The sequence below is a fragment of the Rhineura floridana genome, chromosome 9 (assembly GCF_030035675.1).
Source record: "Rhineura floridana isolate rRhiFlo1 chromosome 9, rRhiFlo1.hap2, whole genome shotgun sequence".
In the NCBI taxonomy this organism is placed as follows: Eukaryota; Metazoa; Chordata; class Lepidosauria; order Squamata; family Rhineuridae; genus Rhineura; species Rhineura floridana.
This window is the reverse complement of record NC_084488.1, coordinates 34,513,158-34,531,537: the sequence shown is the minus strand read 5'-3', so window position 1 is coordinate 34,531,537 and position 18,380 is coordinate 34,513,158.

Here is an 18,380-nt window from a genome sequence, read left to right as displayed (position 1 = left end):
ATCTTTCCTTGGACGCCCATTACATCCCTTCCCAGTATTACTGGTTCTTGTTGCTGGGCTTTAATGCCTACTTTATATCGGCCCTCTCGGCCTCTCCAAGTCATTTCCACCAGGGCCACAGGCAGACTTTCTGGTTGACCTCTCACTCCTTGGATAGTCACTGTTTCCTGAGGTAATATTACCTCAGATTTTATTAAATCTGGCCTCAGTAATGTCTGAGCGGCACCAGTATCAAGCAATGCCCAATAATTTGCCCCTTGTACTCTCACTTCCTCTCTCAGACTTGAATCAAGGTCTGTTACTTCTGTCCAGTTTATCTGGCAAAACTGAACCTTTTTCGCTGCTTCTAAAGCCTTGGGCTCTGTTTTCACTGCCCTTGTCTGAGCAGGATTACTAATGGGGTTGGCAACCTCACATTGAAAACGTAGGTGCCCCGGTCTACCACATTTGTAGCATAATTTCTCCTCACTTTTAGGGTACACAGATCCACTCTGGGGTGTCCTGTGCCCTTCAGATTTTAATGGAGGACTCACTCGCTGTGGTACCACATCCCTTCTGCCAGCACTATATGGTCTGGGTTTAAACTTTCTCGATGTTTTCCCCACCCAGCCAGTTCTACTGGAGGCGAAGTGATCCGCCATCTCTGCAGCCTCCTGCACAGATGTAGGGGAACGGTCTTTGACCAGGAGCCTTATTTCTGGTGGTAACTGATGGTATAATTGATTCAGTATCATGAGGCTTTTCACCTCTTCCACTGACTGAGCTTTGGCACTACTCATCCACTTTCCAAATATATCCATCAACTTTGCTCCCAGTTCCACAAAAGGCCTCCCTGTCTGTATCTGGCAGTTTCTGAAAAGCTTTCTAAAATAATCAGGCCCCAGTCTGAATCTTTTAAACACTGCTTCTTTGAATTCAGCATAGGTGACGGGCTGTCTGAGGGGAAATATTGGTATACCTCAGCCAATTCCCCTTTAATCAGGTTTGATAAATACTGCATGTATTTATCTTCAGGTAGCCCCCACAACTGAGCTGCTTTTTCAAAGGTGCTGAGGTAAATTTGAGGATCTTGACCAGGCTCATAGACAGCAAAGTCCTTTGGAGTAATTTTTATTTTTGCTCCATCTCTCTCTTTCCTTGTCTCCTCAGAGTGAAATTTCTCTCTATCAAATTTTAACTTTTCTACTTGTAATTCAGCATCCAATGCTCGTTGCTTCTCCCTCTCCTCAAACCCCAATCTCATTCTCTCAATTTCCAACTCCCTCTGTTTTTCCTTCTCTGCACCTTCCATCCTCAATCTCTCAGCTTCCAACTCCCGCTGTTTATCTTTTTCCTCAGCCTCCATCCTCAATCTCTCAGCTTCCAACTCTCTCTGCTTGTCTTTTTCCTCAGCCTCCATCCTCAATCTCTCAGCTTCCAACTCTCTCTGTTTTTCCTTCTCTGCACCTTCCATCCTCAACTTCTCTCTCAAGTACTCTATATAAGCGGGATTGCTTAAATATCCTTCTGGGGTCTCTTCTCTGACAGGTTGTTTTTGCTGGGCAGTTGCAAATCCTATAAGTGCTACCCTCAATTCATCTACCCCTTTACCCTTGTGAGGTAAATTGAATGTTATGCACTTCTCCACCAGCTCCTCTCTTTTCATTTTTATGTATTCAGGCATGGTGTTTGAGTTCACTCACTCTTTGCCACACACTCTTTGCCAGTCACTCTCACAAGAAATCTTGTTTTGTTATTTCTGTTTGCCACACAACTATTAGGGATTGTCTAGTATTCGTATCTCACTGCTACAGCCAACACCTGTGACGTAGTCTCCTTTGTCACCACGTGTCTTTGGGACTCTCTTTGGTTCGTATCTGGATTCTCTGTTGTTCGTATCCCACGGCTGGCACCACATGTGAGGTGTCCTTCCCTGGCTCTCCCTGTCAGGTTCCTACCTGCTCGTAGTTACTGCCTGTCTCTAGGCACCACCAGGGACTCCACCAGTCCGGACCGCTCTCTCTTATGATTTCTCTCCCCACTCTAGCACAGATCTCAACAGATCCCCCTGCTAGGCAACCACCAGTAACGTCCCAATACTAGTATTCCCAGAGACTCTGAATACTGGTATTGTTATTCTCTTCACCGCTGCCACCATTTGTTACAGTTCCCCTTCAGCCTTGGTCATTACCTTACCCTCCCTTCTGGTCTGTGAAACCCCAGCCAAGGATCAGGCCTTTGGTAAACCAAATTAAGTATTTATTACAGATAACAAAGCTAACAAGATTAACAAGATTTCTTCTTAAGGCACATAAGCATATGGTTTTATGGATGCAAAGTTAGCCAAGCGTTATGGAATTTCTAGGTGGAAACTGGATGCTCCCCTAGCTGTGGAGACTATCGATGGGAGACCCCTGAAGTCAGGAGGGGTGACACAAGCCACGGAGGAAGTGAAACTTCAAATCCCTGGGCACGAAGAGTTCATTTCGCTATACGTGTCAGATCTCTCGAACTTTGAGGTGATTCTGGGAATGCCCTGGCTAGCAAAGCATGAACCCAAAATAAGTTGGAAGGAGGCGGTGGTGTGGTTCACCTCACAGTATTGCCACGAGAACTGTCAACCTGAAGGAATCAAGAACACCCTAGCGGGGGCAGTGCAAGAGATCGAGCAAGTGACCCTGCCGCCAAAGTATGAAGAATTCAAAGATGTGTTTGATGAAAAAGAGGCAGAGACTTTACCCCCCCACCGCCCTTACGACTGTGCGATTGACCTAGTGCCAGGAGCCAGCATCCCATCAGGGAGAATCTACTCTCTCACAGAGAATGAGAGGGAGGCCCTGAAGGAATTCCTGGATAAAAACCTGAGGCGAGGATTCATACGCCCCTCACAATCCCCTGCTGGAGCGCCACTATTGTTTGTGAAAAAGAAGGGGGGGAACTCAGACCCTGTAACGACTATCGCGCATTGAACCAGATCACCATCCCCAACAGCTACCCACTGCCCCTGATCTCAGAGTTGCTGGACCGACTGCGCTCTGCAAAAATCTTCACGAAGTTGGATTTGAGAGGAGCGTACAATCTGATCAGAATGAAGGAGGGAGATGAATGGAAAACAGGATTCTTGACCGCTTACGGACAGTATGAATACCTGGTCATGCCGTTCGGGCTTTGTGGAAATCCAGGAATTTTTCAAAAATTCATGAACGACGTGTTTAGAGACTTTTTGGACACGTATGTAATCTGTTACTTAGATGATATCCTGGTGTTCTCAAAGAACCAGGAAGACCACGACCAGCATGTGAAGATGGTGTTGAAGAGACTGAGAGAAAATCACCTGTATGCTAAATTAGAGAAATGTGGATTTGACCTCAAGTCTTTAGACTTCCTTGGATATCGAATCTCAGCGGAAGGCGTGGAGATGGACCCAGGGAAAGTAAGCTGCATATTGGACTGGGGCCAACCTGTCACCAAAAAGGATGTACAACGGTTTTTGGGGTTTGCCAATTATTACAGAAAGTTCATTCCAGGGTTTTCCAAATTAACAGCTCCTCTGACTGACGGTTTAAGGGGGAAGAAGAAGTTTCAATGGACAGAGAACGCCACCGAGGCCTTTGAGGAGCTGAAGAGAAGGTTTGCTACTGAGCCCATTCTGCGCTTTGCTGATCCGAACCGCCCTTTCGTAGTGGAACCAGATGCTTCAGATTTTGCCATCGGGGGGGTCCTGCTACAATTAGACCAAGAAGGGAAGGAGCTGCACCCCTGTGCGTACTTCTCTCGGAAGTTAAAGCCTGCAGAGAAGAACTACACAGTTTGGGAGAAGGAGCTGCTGGCCATCAAGGACTCTTTTGAAAACTGGAGACAATACCTAGAGGTGACCTCTCATCGAATTGAAGTGCGCTCTGACCACAAGAATCTTGAAAGCCTCCAAACCGCCAGAAAGCTGAACCAGAGACAGATAAGATGGTCCCAGTTCTTCACTAGGTTTAACTTCCAGATTACTTACCATGCCCAAGCCAAAAACCAGAGAGCGGATGCCTTATCCAGACAGCCACAATACAAAGAAAGTGAATCCGAGGACCAGCCTCAGTACGTAATCCCGCCAGAGAAATTAACGTTGGGAGTATGCCAGCCTTCATGGGAAGAGGAACTCAAAAAGGCACAACAAGAAGATGCAGACATGCTAAAATATCAGCAGGAGACGGGACAAGGTCAAGACTCAGAAGTAACCTTTCACTGGAGAAATGGACTGTTATGGTTCAAAACCGCCAGATATATGCCAGAAGGGGAATTAAGGCTCAGAATCCTATGCCAGTGTCATGATTCCATCACAGCGGGACACTTTGGGATTTACAAGACCATTCAGAACGTGGCCAAGGACTTCTGGTGGCCTAAAATGCGTCGGGATATTGAGAGTTATGTAAAGTCCTGCTCTGTCTGTCTGCGGACAAAAACACAAACAGGGACACCAGCAGGACTGTTACAACCGTTGCCTGTCCCACACGAACCCTGGAAGGACCTCTCCATGGATTTTATAACTGATCTACCCAAGTCCCAAGGAATGACAGCCATCTTAGTAGTGGTGGATCTACTTACCAAAATGGCACACTTTCTTCCTTGTGCAGGGGCCTTAGAGGCTAAAGAAACAGCCAAGTTATTCATCAAAGAAGTCTACCGGCTGCATGGATTGCCAAACAGCGTAGTCTCAGACCGAGGAACTCAGTTCACAGCCAAATTTTGGAGAGCAATGTGGAAACAGTTGCAGACGGAATTAAAACTCTCCTCCGCCCATCACCCCCAGACAGATGGGCAGACGGAACGCTTGAACGCCGTTTTGGAAAGATATTTACGAAGTTATGTGTCCTATCAACAGACTGACTGGGTATCATATTTGCATTTTGCAGAGTTTGCCTACAACAATTCTCTGCACTCCAGCACTCAACAAACCCCGTTCTTCGCTAATTATGGATTCCATCCTAAAGTCTTTCCAAGCAGCTCAGAAGGAATGCTGGTACCAGCAGCTGAGAACTTCCTTAAGGAATTGCAAGCGGCGCAACAGACACTGAAACAGCAGTTAAACGAAGCCAAAACGGAGTACAAGCGAGTTGCTGACCTGCACAGGAAGGAGCCCCCCCCTTCAACCGGGAGACCAGGTATGGCTGTCCACCCGCTTCCTCCAGATGCCGGGCAAATGTAGAAAATTACAAGACAAGAGGGTGGGTCCTTTCGAAATAGAAACTCAAATCAATCCCGTGGCGTACCGACTGAAGCTGCCTGACACGTTTAAAATACATCCTGTGTTCCATCGATCCCTCTTAATGAAAGCCGCCCCTCCCAGTGAGTTACGGCCGGAGGAACCTCCCGGAGCTCCACTCCTGGTAAATGAGCAGCTTGAGTTTGAAGTTGAGGAGATCTTAGATTCCAGGATCAGACGCCACAAGCTGCAGTACTTGATTCACTGGAAAGGCTATGGGGTGGCTGACAGATCATGGGAAGATGCAGCTGATGTGCACGCTCCAGAATTGGTAAAACTTTTCCATCAATGTTTTCCCCATCGTCCCAAGCCAGTCAAGGGGAGGGGGGCACAGCCTGGGAGGGGGGATGGTGTCGGAAGGCAGAGCTGGGGTCCCAATCCCGGGGAGCTGGATCCCGGAGAGTTGGGAGAAGAGTATTCGGATGGATGGCAGAGGGAAGGGGGAGGAACTTCCCCCCTTTGGAGCGAAGACGAAACACAGGAACTGCCAGTGATAAGGTCGCTTAGCAACGGGGAGCCTGAGCCCTCCCTGGACATTCTCACGCCTCCCCCTCTTTCAGGCTCAGAGCAAGAGGGGAAAGAGGGAGGGCTGCTCACAGCCGAAAAGCGGGGAGGCAGTTTACCATCAGCCCCTCCCCTATCCCCCATCCTGGAATCGGAAACTTCAGAAGAGGAGGGGGTGATGCTTCCCCCCTCACCGTGCACACGCAGACAGCTGAAAAGACAGGAGAGAAGGGGGGAAGGTGGGCAGTACCTGAGGGGCAGTTAAGGAGGAGCGAAAGATTGCGCGCCCGTTTGGCCCCTTCTTAAAGAACAGGCGGGAAGAAGTCCCTTGCTCTGTCAACTTTCTCCCAATGCCGCAGGACCTGTATCCCTGTATTGCTTCATGAGAAAACGCAGTCTTTGTTTGGACATTACCCTAATAAAACACGAATTAACTACAGCCGTTGGTCTGGTTCCTGAGTCACATCCTGGGCCTGACAGGTACGGGGTCACCCATTTTGCAGCTTCTCCCTCCAGGAGGTTGATCACGAAGGCCACTTTAGCCCCATCACTCGGAAATTCTGCATTCCTGACATCCAAGTATAACTCACATTGAGCCACAAAAGTTGCCAACTGATCACTTTGCCCCGCATACTTTGGGGGTAATCCAATGGGAACCTTCACCGCCGCGGCTGGAGGGGCTGCCCGCATCCGATCGACCATGGCTTGCAAGGCCTGATTATCCGTTTTCAGCGCCTTGACTGCTGCCAGCAAGGTTTGAACATCCGTCTGCAGATCAGCCACATTAGTCCTCAAAAGTCTCACTTCTTCCATCTCAGAAGGGGGATTTGTTCCCCCCGCCGCTCCCTTTGACATCTTGTCACGGTCAAGTGAAGAGAGCGTAGAGGGTGAATTAGGTGGCTCTGTCAAGCTGTCAGGCCCAGGATGTAACTCAGGAACCAGGCTTGTGGTTGAAAGCAATTCAGTTTTTATTAAGGTAATATCCAAACATAGACTGCGCCTTCTCATGAAGCAACACAAAGTTACAGGTCCTGCGACGTGGAAGAAAGTTGACAGAGCAAGGACCGCTTTCCCGCCTGTCTCTTAAGAGGAGAGCAAACGGGCGTGAAGCCTTTCACTCCTCCTTACCGGACCCTCGGTCACCACCCTCCTGCCCCCCCTTCCTCTCCTGTCTTTTCAACTGTCTTCGCGTACGTGGCGATGGGGGAAGCACGGGCGCCTCCTTTTCTGAAGTCTCCGACTCTGCTATGGGGGAAAGAGGGGGGCCAATTTTCAAACTGTCTTGCAATCTCTCGCCGCTTTTCTCTGGCTCAGGAGTCAGCGTGGGAACTTCGAGGGAAGACTCCAGTTCTGAGAGACCGTCAAGGTCTCCGTTGCTATGCAACGCTATCTCTGGAATTTCCTCTCCTTCTCCAGTCCGCTCTAACGAACTGGGCCCCTCCTCCTCCGTTTCTGAATCCTCATACCCCCAACCTGGCACCTGGACGTCTGAGGCCCTGACAGGCAGCAGTTAATTTTGTAGCCTATTGCATCAACTACTGGGTAGATCAGAGGGCATAAAACCCAGCTGCCCTCACGGAGCCCCCTACACAGTCCCAAGTGCGAGGGAGTTTCTTTCTCTTTTTTTAACCAATCTAGAGGACATTGGTAGTGGGAAGGGTGTATGGTGCATGTGTAGTTCCTGCTCAGGGTGAGAGCCTGTGCAGTGAACTGAATGATAGGAGAAAGTCACCAGATGCCTTCAGAGTGAGAGTCTGCAACTGACAGAAGGCTGGCTCTCCCTGGGTGTGAGACAGAGGGGGAGTAGATGTGCCCTGTGTGAAAGATATTGAGTGGGTCTGACTGTTCCCTATTGTCTCAGAGGCCTACTGGGATAAGCGGTTCAGGTAGGTTATGTTCGTGGACTTTTGTTGGGTCCATATCAGGGCTTTAGGAGGAGTTTTAGTAAGGAGGAATATGGGTGATGCCACCCAATTTCAGTGATCACAGGTAGAGGGAAGTATACCCTTGGGGAGGTGGTGAACTACCATAGAAGACAAGGGCAAAGTTATCTATGTTTTTGCTCCAGATGGAGGAAGGGATGGTCTGGAGATGGGGGTGGTGGATGTCACCCCATTGTCATGGTCAGACCACTTCCTGGTGAAGTTTAGACTTGCATCTCCAATCTTCCCCTGCAGTGGGACAAATTAAGATGGTCCACCCCTGGAGACTACTGGAATCCAGTGGATTCCTGAATGCCCTGGGGGGGTTCCCAGTAGATAGAGCAGGTGACCCTTGTGAAGCTCTTTTCACTCTGTGAAATAACAAAGCGTTTTGGGGTTTTTGACACAGTTGCCCCTGACCGCCCTCTCTGGCATTGTGGAGCCTGGTTTGCACCTTGGTACATCAGTGAGCTAAGGGCAATTAACCAGGCTGGAAGACGGCTAGAGTGCAAGTGGTGAAAAACATGCTGTGAGGCTAACATCATAACCATGCCTACTGTGTGATGATGAGGGAAGCAAAGAAGGCCCACTTCTCTGCCACTATTGCATCCTTAAGTAGCTGTCCAGTGGAGCTTTTCCATATTGTCAGGGGTCTGTTGACATCAGCTCCAGGAAACTCCAGGAAATGGAGTTTAAGACCCTTCAGAGGCCCACTGTGAATTGTTTGCAAGGCACTTTGAGGGTAAAGTTGCTAGTCTCTGTAGAAATCTTGATGCCCCATCCACATCTACTGTAGTCCCCAGTGAGGTCTCCAGTGCAACATCTGCTGCAACTTCTTGGGAACAGATTCAGTTGATGTGGCCTGATGCCTTGGACAAGGTGCTTGCAATGATTTGACCAACAATGTTTCCTCTTGACCCTTGTCCTTCTTCACTTATTACAGCTTGCTGAGGGGGGTTGATTGAGTGGATCCAAGATGTGGTCAATGCATCGTTGCAGGAGGGAGAGGTTCCAAACACCCTGAAAGAGGTGGTGATCCTACCACTCCTGAAAAAACCCACCCTGGACCCATTGGTTTGTGACAATTGCCAACAGGTTGCAAATACCCCCTTCTTAGGGAAGATGGTTGATAGGGTTGTGGCACAGCAATTGCAAGTACTCTTGGATGAAACAGATTATCTTGACCCATCCCAGTCTGGGTTCCGGCCTGGTTATGGGACTGAATTGGCCTTGGTTGCCCTGATGGCTTACCTTTATTGAGAGAAGGACAGGGGGAGTGTGACCCTGCTACTCTTACTTGATATCTCAGCGGCTTTTGATACCATTGACAATGGTATCCTTCTGGGCCGACTTGCTCAGCTGGGTATTGGAGGCACTGTTTTACATTGGTTCCAATCCTATCTCCAGGGTCATTTTCAGAGAATAGCAGTTGTGCTGTGGGGTGCCTCAGGGTATTGTCTTGTTCCTTAAGAGTGGTCATCAGGAGATTTGGGGCAAGGTGTCAGCAGTACGCTGACAGTACCCAGCTCCATTTCTCTGTAACATCTGAATTGGGAGAGTCCATGCAAGCCCTGGACTGTTGCCTAGACTCAGTGGTGGGCTGGATGAGGGCCAATAAACTGAGTCTGAATCCGAGTAAGATAGAGAAGCTGTGGATTGGTGGTCCCAAGTTCAGATAATTGGTTAGTTGCCTGCTTTGGATGGGGTCATAATCCCTCTGAAAGACCAAGTCCGTAGTCTGGGGTGTTCCTGGATCCATTTTTGTCACTAGAGCCCAGGTGACCTCAGTGGCTAGGAGTGCCTTTTACCAGCTTTGGCTAGTAAGACGGCTCTGGCCATTTCTGGACCAGGATAGCCTGACCAATCTTGTCCATGCACTGATTACCTTCAGGCGGAATTACTGTAATGTGCTCTATGTGGAGCTTCCCTTGAGGTTGGTCCAGAAGCTGCAGCTGGTGCAAAATGCAGCGACAAGACTGCTCACTGAGGCAGGGTATCACCAACATGTCACCCTGCTGCTGAAATAATTGCACTGGCTACCTATTAGCTACCGGGCTAAGTTCAAGGTTTTAGTTTTGGTGTACAATGCTCTATATAGCTTGAGACCAGGGTACCTGAAAGACCATCTTATCCCTTATATACCCAGTCGATCACTGCACTCTGAAGGTGAGGGTGTCCTGCAGATACCATCTTATCAGGAGGTCCATTCTACACAACATAGGAAATGGACCTTTAGTGTAGAGGAACCTACCCTTTGGAATTCCCTCCCCTTAAATATTAGACATGCACCATCTCTGTTATCTTTTCGGTGCCTACTGAAGACCTTCTTCTTTCAACAAGCCTTTTAAGTAGAGACCTTATCCCAGTCTGTGTTTGTGTTGGAATTGCTTTTTGATATGTTTTTAAACCTTTTTTTTAAGATGGTTTTAAACCTTTTAAAAATATTTGAAAGGTTTCTTTAAACATGTTTTTAAAGATGTTTTGTTTTAATTTATTTTAAAGTCTGTTTTTGTGATGTTTTAAAGTGTTTTTAGTGTTTTTGTTTGCCACTCTGGGATCCTACTGGGAGGAACAGTGGGATATAAATTAAATAAATAAATAAATAGGTAAAAGACCAAGGGGGAGAAGGAGGGGGAGCAGGAAGGAGGATGAAGGGGAGGGAAGGAGGGGCAAAGGAATAGGGAGGGAAGGGGCTAAAGGAAGGTGTTCGGAGGGAGGAGGAGGGGAGGGCAGGTTTGATTATCTGCATGCTTTTTGAGTTCAGTGAGATTTACTCCTGTGCAATCATGTTTAGGATAGCTAAAACTGGCCTGCGGGTGGGACAGGGAAGGGAAGAAGGGGAGGGGAGGAGATTGAGTGGGTGGTCAATGGGCAGAGGGGAAACCCCTTTCCTTTCCAAAAGAAAAACATGGTGAACAGTATCATTGTTTTTCAACATTTCCCCTACCTTTTTATTCTACAGCAGGCACATATCTCTCACCCAAATTTAAATCAGAGCTATCAGTGGCCACATCCACACCAAACCTTTATTTCACTTTACACAGTCATGGCTTCTCCCAAAGAATCCTGGATAGTGTAGTCAGTGAAGGGTACTGAGAGTGGCTAGGAGACGCCCCGTTCCCCTCACAGAGGTTTGATCAAAGCAACTGACTGTTAAACCACTCTGGCCACTAGAGCTCTGTCAGGGGAAAAGGAGTCTGCTCTCAGCACTCTTCACAAACTACACTCCCCATGATTCTTTGGGGGAAGATGATGATCTAAAGTGAAATAAAGGTCTGGTGTGGGTGTGGCCCCTGATTACCCAAGCCAAGCATCTGTGAGTCTGGCTTTTAGAACACTGACAGATAGTTCAGATAGTCACTTTAAATATGTTTGATTCACTTTGCAATTTTAGTGAAGTTTCCTATAGTGAATAATTTTCTTTTTCTTTTGTTTCTGTCAATATGTGAAGTACAGCAACACTTTGCAACACTAAAAAAAAGCTCCAAAAACAGTTGTGGAATAATGGTACTGATTATTCTGCATAATAATTCCCAATGGACACGAGGAGTGTCTCAGTTTGCACAACATAAAACAGTGGGAGATGAAATATATTCTAGCAAAATTCTAGGTGTGTTCTATGTTTTTAATTGACAATGCCCACCTTTCCTTAAGAGGAGTAGTTCAAGCACAGCAGGCTGAAAACATGCATCTTGGGCAGGCCAATTTTGTTTTTTTCCAACAGCTAGAGTCATTGCTTAATTAGCAACATATTGTAATCAGTCTGATTTTATATTAAAGTGCAGTTTCAGATTCAACTGTTAATGCACCCAAAATACAAATGGAACATAACCTCCAGTTTGAAACACAAAAGGTTTCTTCACCACCACATGACACTGACAAATGAAAAGGCTTTGAAATTAATAAAAAATAAATTTGACACAGATTTCTGCGCTGAATAATGAGATAAATATAATTTTCTAGGTTAGATTCTCTGTAGAAACAGTAGTAACACAGGAAAGTAAGAACACCAACAAATGTACCAAAATGTAATTCTCCATCTTTGGAGATGGCAGGAGTTGCCCCCACTCATCATATGCTCAGAGTCACATGTTACCAAATTCTTCCAAGCTACACAGGAAATGGATTGGACTGTGAAAGACCAACCCAAACACATTTTGACAAATTTGTAGGGCAGTCCAATATCTCAGAGAGGAGGTCAGGTCTCCTGCTCCCCTGGTGCATTCACTATAGTTGCCCAATTTCCCTGCTTTTTAAAGTTTGATAGAAATATCTGTTGGCTATAGGTACATTCTTAAACCGCAAGTTTTTTTGCCTATTAATATATATATAATTTAGTTTAACTGAACTAAGATACCAGTGGTGGACTGATTTTAAAAGAGGATTCTCTCCCTTTTAAAAATTAACAAATTCAATAACAAATTCAATAAATAAATAAATAAAATACTGATTAAAAAGTCTTTGCCCTCAGCAGGTTGTTATTTTTCATTAATTTATTGATTCTCCTTTGTCATGTTCTCATAAACCTCAGTCTAAACTGACATCCTTCACCATTACTAATCACTGTTGGTGTGCGTGGAATTGCGTGTCCGGCTCTTTACAGGTGAACAGCAAGACGTTCAAGAAATCCAAGCACAGACAGAGAGAACTTGTTTAAGAGTCCTTTACTGTGGACATTAAAGTAGCAAAACAGCATACAAGACTTTTCCCCTCACGATCACAACACCTAGCAAGAACTTCTTCCCCCACAGAGCTTCTTTCGGTTTCTCTCCAGCCTTTTGTAGATAAGACTGGCCTCGCTGGGCACAGCTGCCTGCCAACGTCCTTGGTGCTCTCCCTGGCTGGATTAACCCCATAACTACAGTTTTGCTCTTCTACCCATGTGAGGCACATACGCACGTACACACATATCCAACAGCCCCCACCTGTGTCTCACATGTATATAATCACAACATTCAGGTCTTATAATTACATTTTTACAACTTATCATTACATTGCATGTTTCAGTACTGTATACCCTGTACGAGTCTGTCATTTCCAGCAAGCAAGTAGAGGCCTATAGCAAGATATTGTAGCCTTATGTTAAGCATAGATTCAGTATGTATTTGCTAGTGAACCTGAAGGCTTGTATTCCCCTTTCAGGCCCCTGCATCCCATGATCATTTGAAAGCCTAAGCTAGGAAAGGGCATGATGACCTGCCCAGTATAATGCTGGGAATGTACCTTGTTAGTTAGAGAGGCATCAAAGGAGCCCAATTAGGCATATATTCAAGAATATGTTATTAGCAAGGTGTTTCATAGTTGGCTTAAGCCTAGGGTCAAGAGACGGTTAATGAGCAGTTGCTTGTTAGTACAGCCAGGTGGACGAGTGAAAGGACGGTCAAAAGAAAGATAGTATAGCAACTGCTTGTTAGCAGAGATGGAAGTGAAGATATAGTCGGCTAGTATGTTAAGGATGGGTGCCAGGGTATTTCCATATAGTTTTCTAGCAATTAGTTGGCTTTTGAAGATGTCCTATGAGAAGGTCAAATAACCAATTATCGGTGTTATGCTGTAATGTTCAATGTGTAAAAAATATCATTTGTGTATGTAAACCTGCCAATATCGTATGTACTCATGCCAATGCCACATGCTAGCTTCAATACTATAAAAATGTTTCTTGTGCCCAATATGGGTGTTCAGTCTGACCCAGCTACTGCAGAGCTGTGGGACTGTTCCACTTTTATTGGGCTACTTGGCTGTATGCTTGTAAGTTACTCAATAAATTTTAACTCTTTGTAAGCAAATCTCTTGTCTGCATCTCATCTCTGGTAACCCAAAACAACCTGAAGTGTTACAAGTATGTTCAACTTGCAACAATGATCCCTTAGAGCTCTATTTATTCACTGAATTTCGGTTTTACACAAGTTGCATATAATGTTTCTGCATCCAGTTCATGTTCATGGTATGCACCCGGGCCGCTGATTATACCTACTGTGAATCTGTCTGGCGGCTTCCCAATGTTAGCCCTCTCGGAGCGCCTTAAGGGTACTGGAGCTTCGGCTCCCCCTGTACCACCACTATCTGTACTTGTACCTGGCATGGCTCGTTCAGGTGCAGTCAGATCATCAGCTTTTATTTGTTTTACGTTTGCCCCATATTGATTCATTTAGAGCATCTTTTAATGGTATTTGAGCCTCTTCTGTTTTCATCCCTTGCGTTGGTGCATTGTCTGACCCATTTAGAATAACAGACTGGTTTTGGTCCCACGGCTTGACTGAGATCTTTATACTCCTACTCAGCACAACTTGCTGTGTCTCAGGAACCCAAACTATGTAAAAAGCATGTTGGAAACCCAGCACAAATGCTTCCTGTGCTCTGGGTGCCAGTTTTCCATGCCTTTTTCCCTTTGGAATATGTACCCAGCACCTAGCCCCGAACCGCACAATGTGTTGCACCCTTGGCTTTCTTCCCGTGAGTTTCTCATAGGGTAACATCCCAATGGCACTGTGTAACACCCTGTTGTGTATGTATGTTGCATACAAGATGCACTTTCTCCAAAATGAGCCTGCTAGGCTGGAATCTCCCAACATGGCTCTCATCGATTCCTGAAGGGCTCTATTTTTCCTCTCTGCAACCCTGTTAGAAAACGGAGAAAATGGAGCTGTGAAGTTTTGCTCTATTCCCTTGCTTTCCAGGAATTCATGAAATGCTTTGCCTGTGAATTCCCCCCCTGATCTGAGCGTATACGTTTCACTGTAATGCCATGCTGAGTTTCCATCCTCCTGATAAACAGACGTAGCTTCTGTTCTGCCTCATCTTTTCTTTTCAGTAGATAAACATGACAGAACCTTGTAAAATCATCAGCCATGACCATAAAGTATTTAGCACCCCCTCGTGAACTTTGTATCGGTCCTGACAGATCAACATGTATCAGTTGGTAGGGAGCAGTTGTTGAGCATTCCGCCTCTTTATTGATGGGTGCAACTGTAGCCTTTGCTTTACAACAGGCATCACAATCCATCAGTTGCCCACACTCTGTCAGTTTCATGTTTTTGCTATGTGTAGGGGTTTTCTTAATCGTCTCATAGTTGGCATGTCCTAACCTTCTATGCCAATCATGCACACAGCCGTTATGTGTCTGTCTCTCTGCACTCAACGCAGCACACCCTGCATGATTACTCTGTATTATGAACTGTGAATCTGTTAGGCACCCTTGCATGCAGACCTCACCCCCTCTTTGCACATTTCTCTTTGTCAAAGATTACTGTATAACCAATGTCAACTAACTTCTTCACAGATAGAATATTACTAGCTAACTGGGGTACATACAAAACATCAGTCAGAATCCCCATCTTACATAACTTCACCGTGCCTCATGCCAGAACGTCCCTCCTGGATCCGTCAGCCAACAAAACAGAGTCTTTTACTGCTCTCGACGTGTGAAACAGGCTTTGGTCCTTCAAAAGACAATGGGATGCACCGCTGTCACACACCCATTGCGTACTGATGGTTCGAGGCTTTTCTGTGATTACAAAGTTCACACTTGACTGCTTCCAGCCACAGTCTCTGCTTTTCCGCCTGGCTGCACAGTTTCTTTGTATATGACCCCGTGCTCCACAAAAATAACAGGATTTCAGCCCCTGCTGCTCCTTGAAGTTAGACTGCTTGCTTTTAACAGCTTCCTTCAGCTCAGTTCTTTTCTTCTCCTGTCTCCTTTGCCATTCTTGGTTCAGTTTTTCCTCCACAAAGTCCAAATTCAGACCTCCGTCTGGCATAGCCTCCATTGACATCACGAGATTATTCCAGGTTTCGTCAAGTGAAGCCAAAACTATGTACACCTTTTGAAGATTGCTATGCTCAATCCCTCTGTCCTCCAATTCTGCAAACAAACGTCTGAACTCTGTTAGATGCTCGGTCATGGTGCTATCTTCAGTTAGACACATCTGGTACAGTTTCCTCGCCAAGCATAGTTTGCTGCCCACTGTTTGTTGTACATGAACAGTTTGTAACACATCCCACATTCGTTTTGCTGTGGGTTCGTCTCTCACATAAAGCAATTGAGAGTCAGAGAGTGCCAAAGTAATAAAAGCCTGTGCCTTCTCATCCTTACGCGTCCAGGCCGCCTGAGGAACTGCCGGTGGGGTGGTGTCGATAACTTCAAACAAGTCTTCTTTAATCAGAAACGCTCTCATTCGTAGCTTCCAGCTGGCATAGTTAGTCTCCGTGAGACGTTCCATTGGCATGCCTGCAGACATATTTACTGCCATTTCCACTCACCTCTCCGAGGCACAATCAAGCTGCCTTCTGGAGCTCTGACTTGGATCAGAACAGTCTTCACTGCGCTGTAAAGTGCGCCGGATCTGGGCCCATAACCCTGTTGGTGTGCATGGAATTGCGTGTCCGGCTCTTTACAGGTGAACAGCAAGACATTCAAGAAATCCAAGCACAGACAGAGAGAACTTGTTTAAGAGTCCTTTACTGTGGACATTAAAGTAGCAAAACAGCATACAAGACTTTTCCCCTCACGATCACAACACCTAGCAAGAACTTCTTCCCCCACAGAGCTGCTTTCGGTTTCTCTCCAGCCTTTTGTAGATAAAACTGGCCTCGCTGGGCACAGCTGCCTGCCAATGTCCTTGGTGCTCTCCCTGGCTGGATTAACCCCATAACTACAGTTTTGCTCTTCTACCCATATGAGGCACATACGCACGTACACACATATCCAACAATCACACAGGTAGGTTTTGAATCCTTTGATACTTGTACAATTCACTTCATCCCATTTTCTTCCCTGAAGATGTATTGGAAGTTTTGCCTTACTAGATGATCAAACAAAGCAAAGCAAAATGTCTCCTTTCCAGTTCAATTCGGTCACGGTGTCCCTCAAAGAATCCTGGGAAGTGTAGTTTGTGAAGGGTGCTGAAATTTGCTAGGAGACACCCTCATGGAGCTATAATCATCAGAATTTTCTGGGAGAGGGGCTGACTGTTAAGTCACTCTGACCACTGGAGTTCTGTCAGAGGAAGAGGCATGGGTATGCCCCCTGATTAGCCAAGCTAAACAGCTGTGAGTCTAGCTTTTAAAACACTGATAGTTTGTTATTACTGAGCATGCCTGTGCTATCATAGAGTTCCATGTTAAATTTCTCAAATTAATTAAAAATCAGCCATGCATTCTTTTTAACTTTTAAACTGCAGAAGATGAAGGTCAGAGTATGGGGCAAAGTCAGTAACAGGATTACAGGTATTCTGTGAATATGGCTGATTTTTAATTAATTTCAACACATTATGAGAACACTGACAAAAAAAGAGTCCAACATGGGTCTGGATATTTTTCCTCTTGTTTTACACTTTGAACTCTCGATTCTCTGTGAGAGATTTGTGTATAGCCATGAAAACTTACAGGGTTGTTAAGCAAGCATTTCTGAGTTCAGGACTATAAGTGTTGTAAGGTTTAGTTTTGAAATAAGCTGATGGGAAGCATCAGAATGGCATGGGGGTATACAGCCACTTTCTGCTGTATAATTAGAAATATTTATGGAGGATAAGGCTATCAGTGGCTACTGGCCATGAAGGCTGTGCTCTGCCTCAACAGTCAGATGCAGTATACTTCTAAAACCAGTTGCCAGTAGCTGCAGGAGGGATGAGTACTCTTGCACTCAGGCCCCGCTTGTGGGCTTCCCATGGGCATCTGGTTGGTCTCTGTGAGAACAGGATGCTGGACTAGATGGACCACTGGCCTGATCCAGCAAGCTCTTCTCATGGTATTTACACAAGCACAATCCCACTCATATAAAAATGTTGTGTAATTCTGTATAAGCAACATTTTCATTTTGTTATCAATAATCAATTAGGCATTTTATAGCTTGGAAAGGTCAGAAAAAGGTAACCCAAATGATCAAAGGGCTGGAACAACTCCCCAATGGGAGGGGGGAGAGAAAGACAAGTATGAGGGTGGGAGACATGATAGTAGTGTTAAAATTATGGTTGCGGTGGAGTAGAAAGTGAACAGAGAGGGTTTTCTTCCTCTCTCATACTACTAGAATCTGGGGTCAATTCAATGAAACTGAAAACTGTGAGGTCCAGAACAGGCAAAAGAAAGTAGTTCATAGATTATGGAATTCACTATCTTAAGATACAATGATGGCCACACAGGGATAGCTTTAAAAGGAGATGAGGCAAATTCATGGAGGATAAGGCTGCCCAAAGCTGCTAATCATGATGACCATGTTCTGCCTCCACTATTGGAGGCAGTATGCCTCTGAATATCAGTTGCAAGGGATCATGAGTGTGAGAGGGCCAGTGCCCTTATGTCCTTCTTGTGAAGGTCCTATAGGCACCTTGTTGGCCATTGTCAGAACAGAATGATGGGCTTTTGGGCTGCTCCTTGTTTTTACATTTTGCAAAAATATAACTGAAAAAAAGGAAAATGGTATTACAGGATTGTTTTCTGGCAAGAAGGTGGTTTTCATCTGGAGACTGCTTTTAAAGCCCACCTGTCCCTGTGTAATGTAAGCATTTCTCATTGAATGCTTTTAAAGAAGTGATTTCTCATATGACAATAGATGTGGTGCAGTCACATACGTATCACTACAATAGCTTAAATGGTACATCCAAATCTCTGTGGCTGTTCTATATCCAGTAATCAGTTGACATTGGTTTAAACAACAACTCACAGTATCCAGGACTGTGGGTAGAGTCACTGAAAGTTGCGTTTGTGGGCAAAAAGCCTTCTATAGAGAA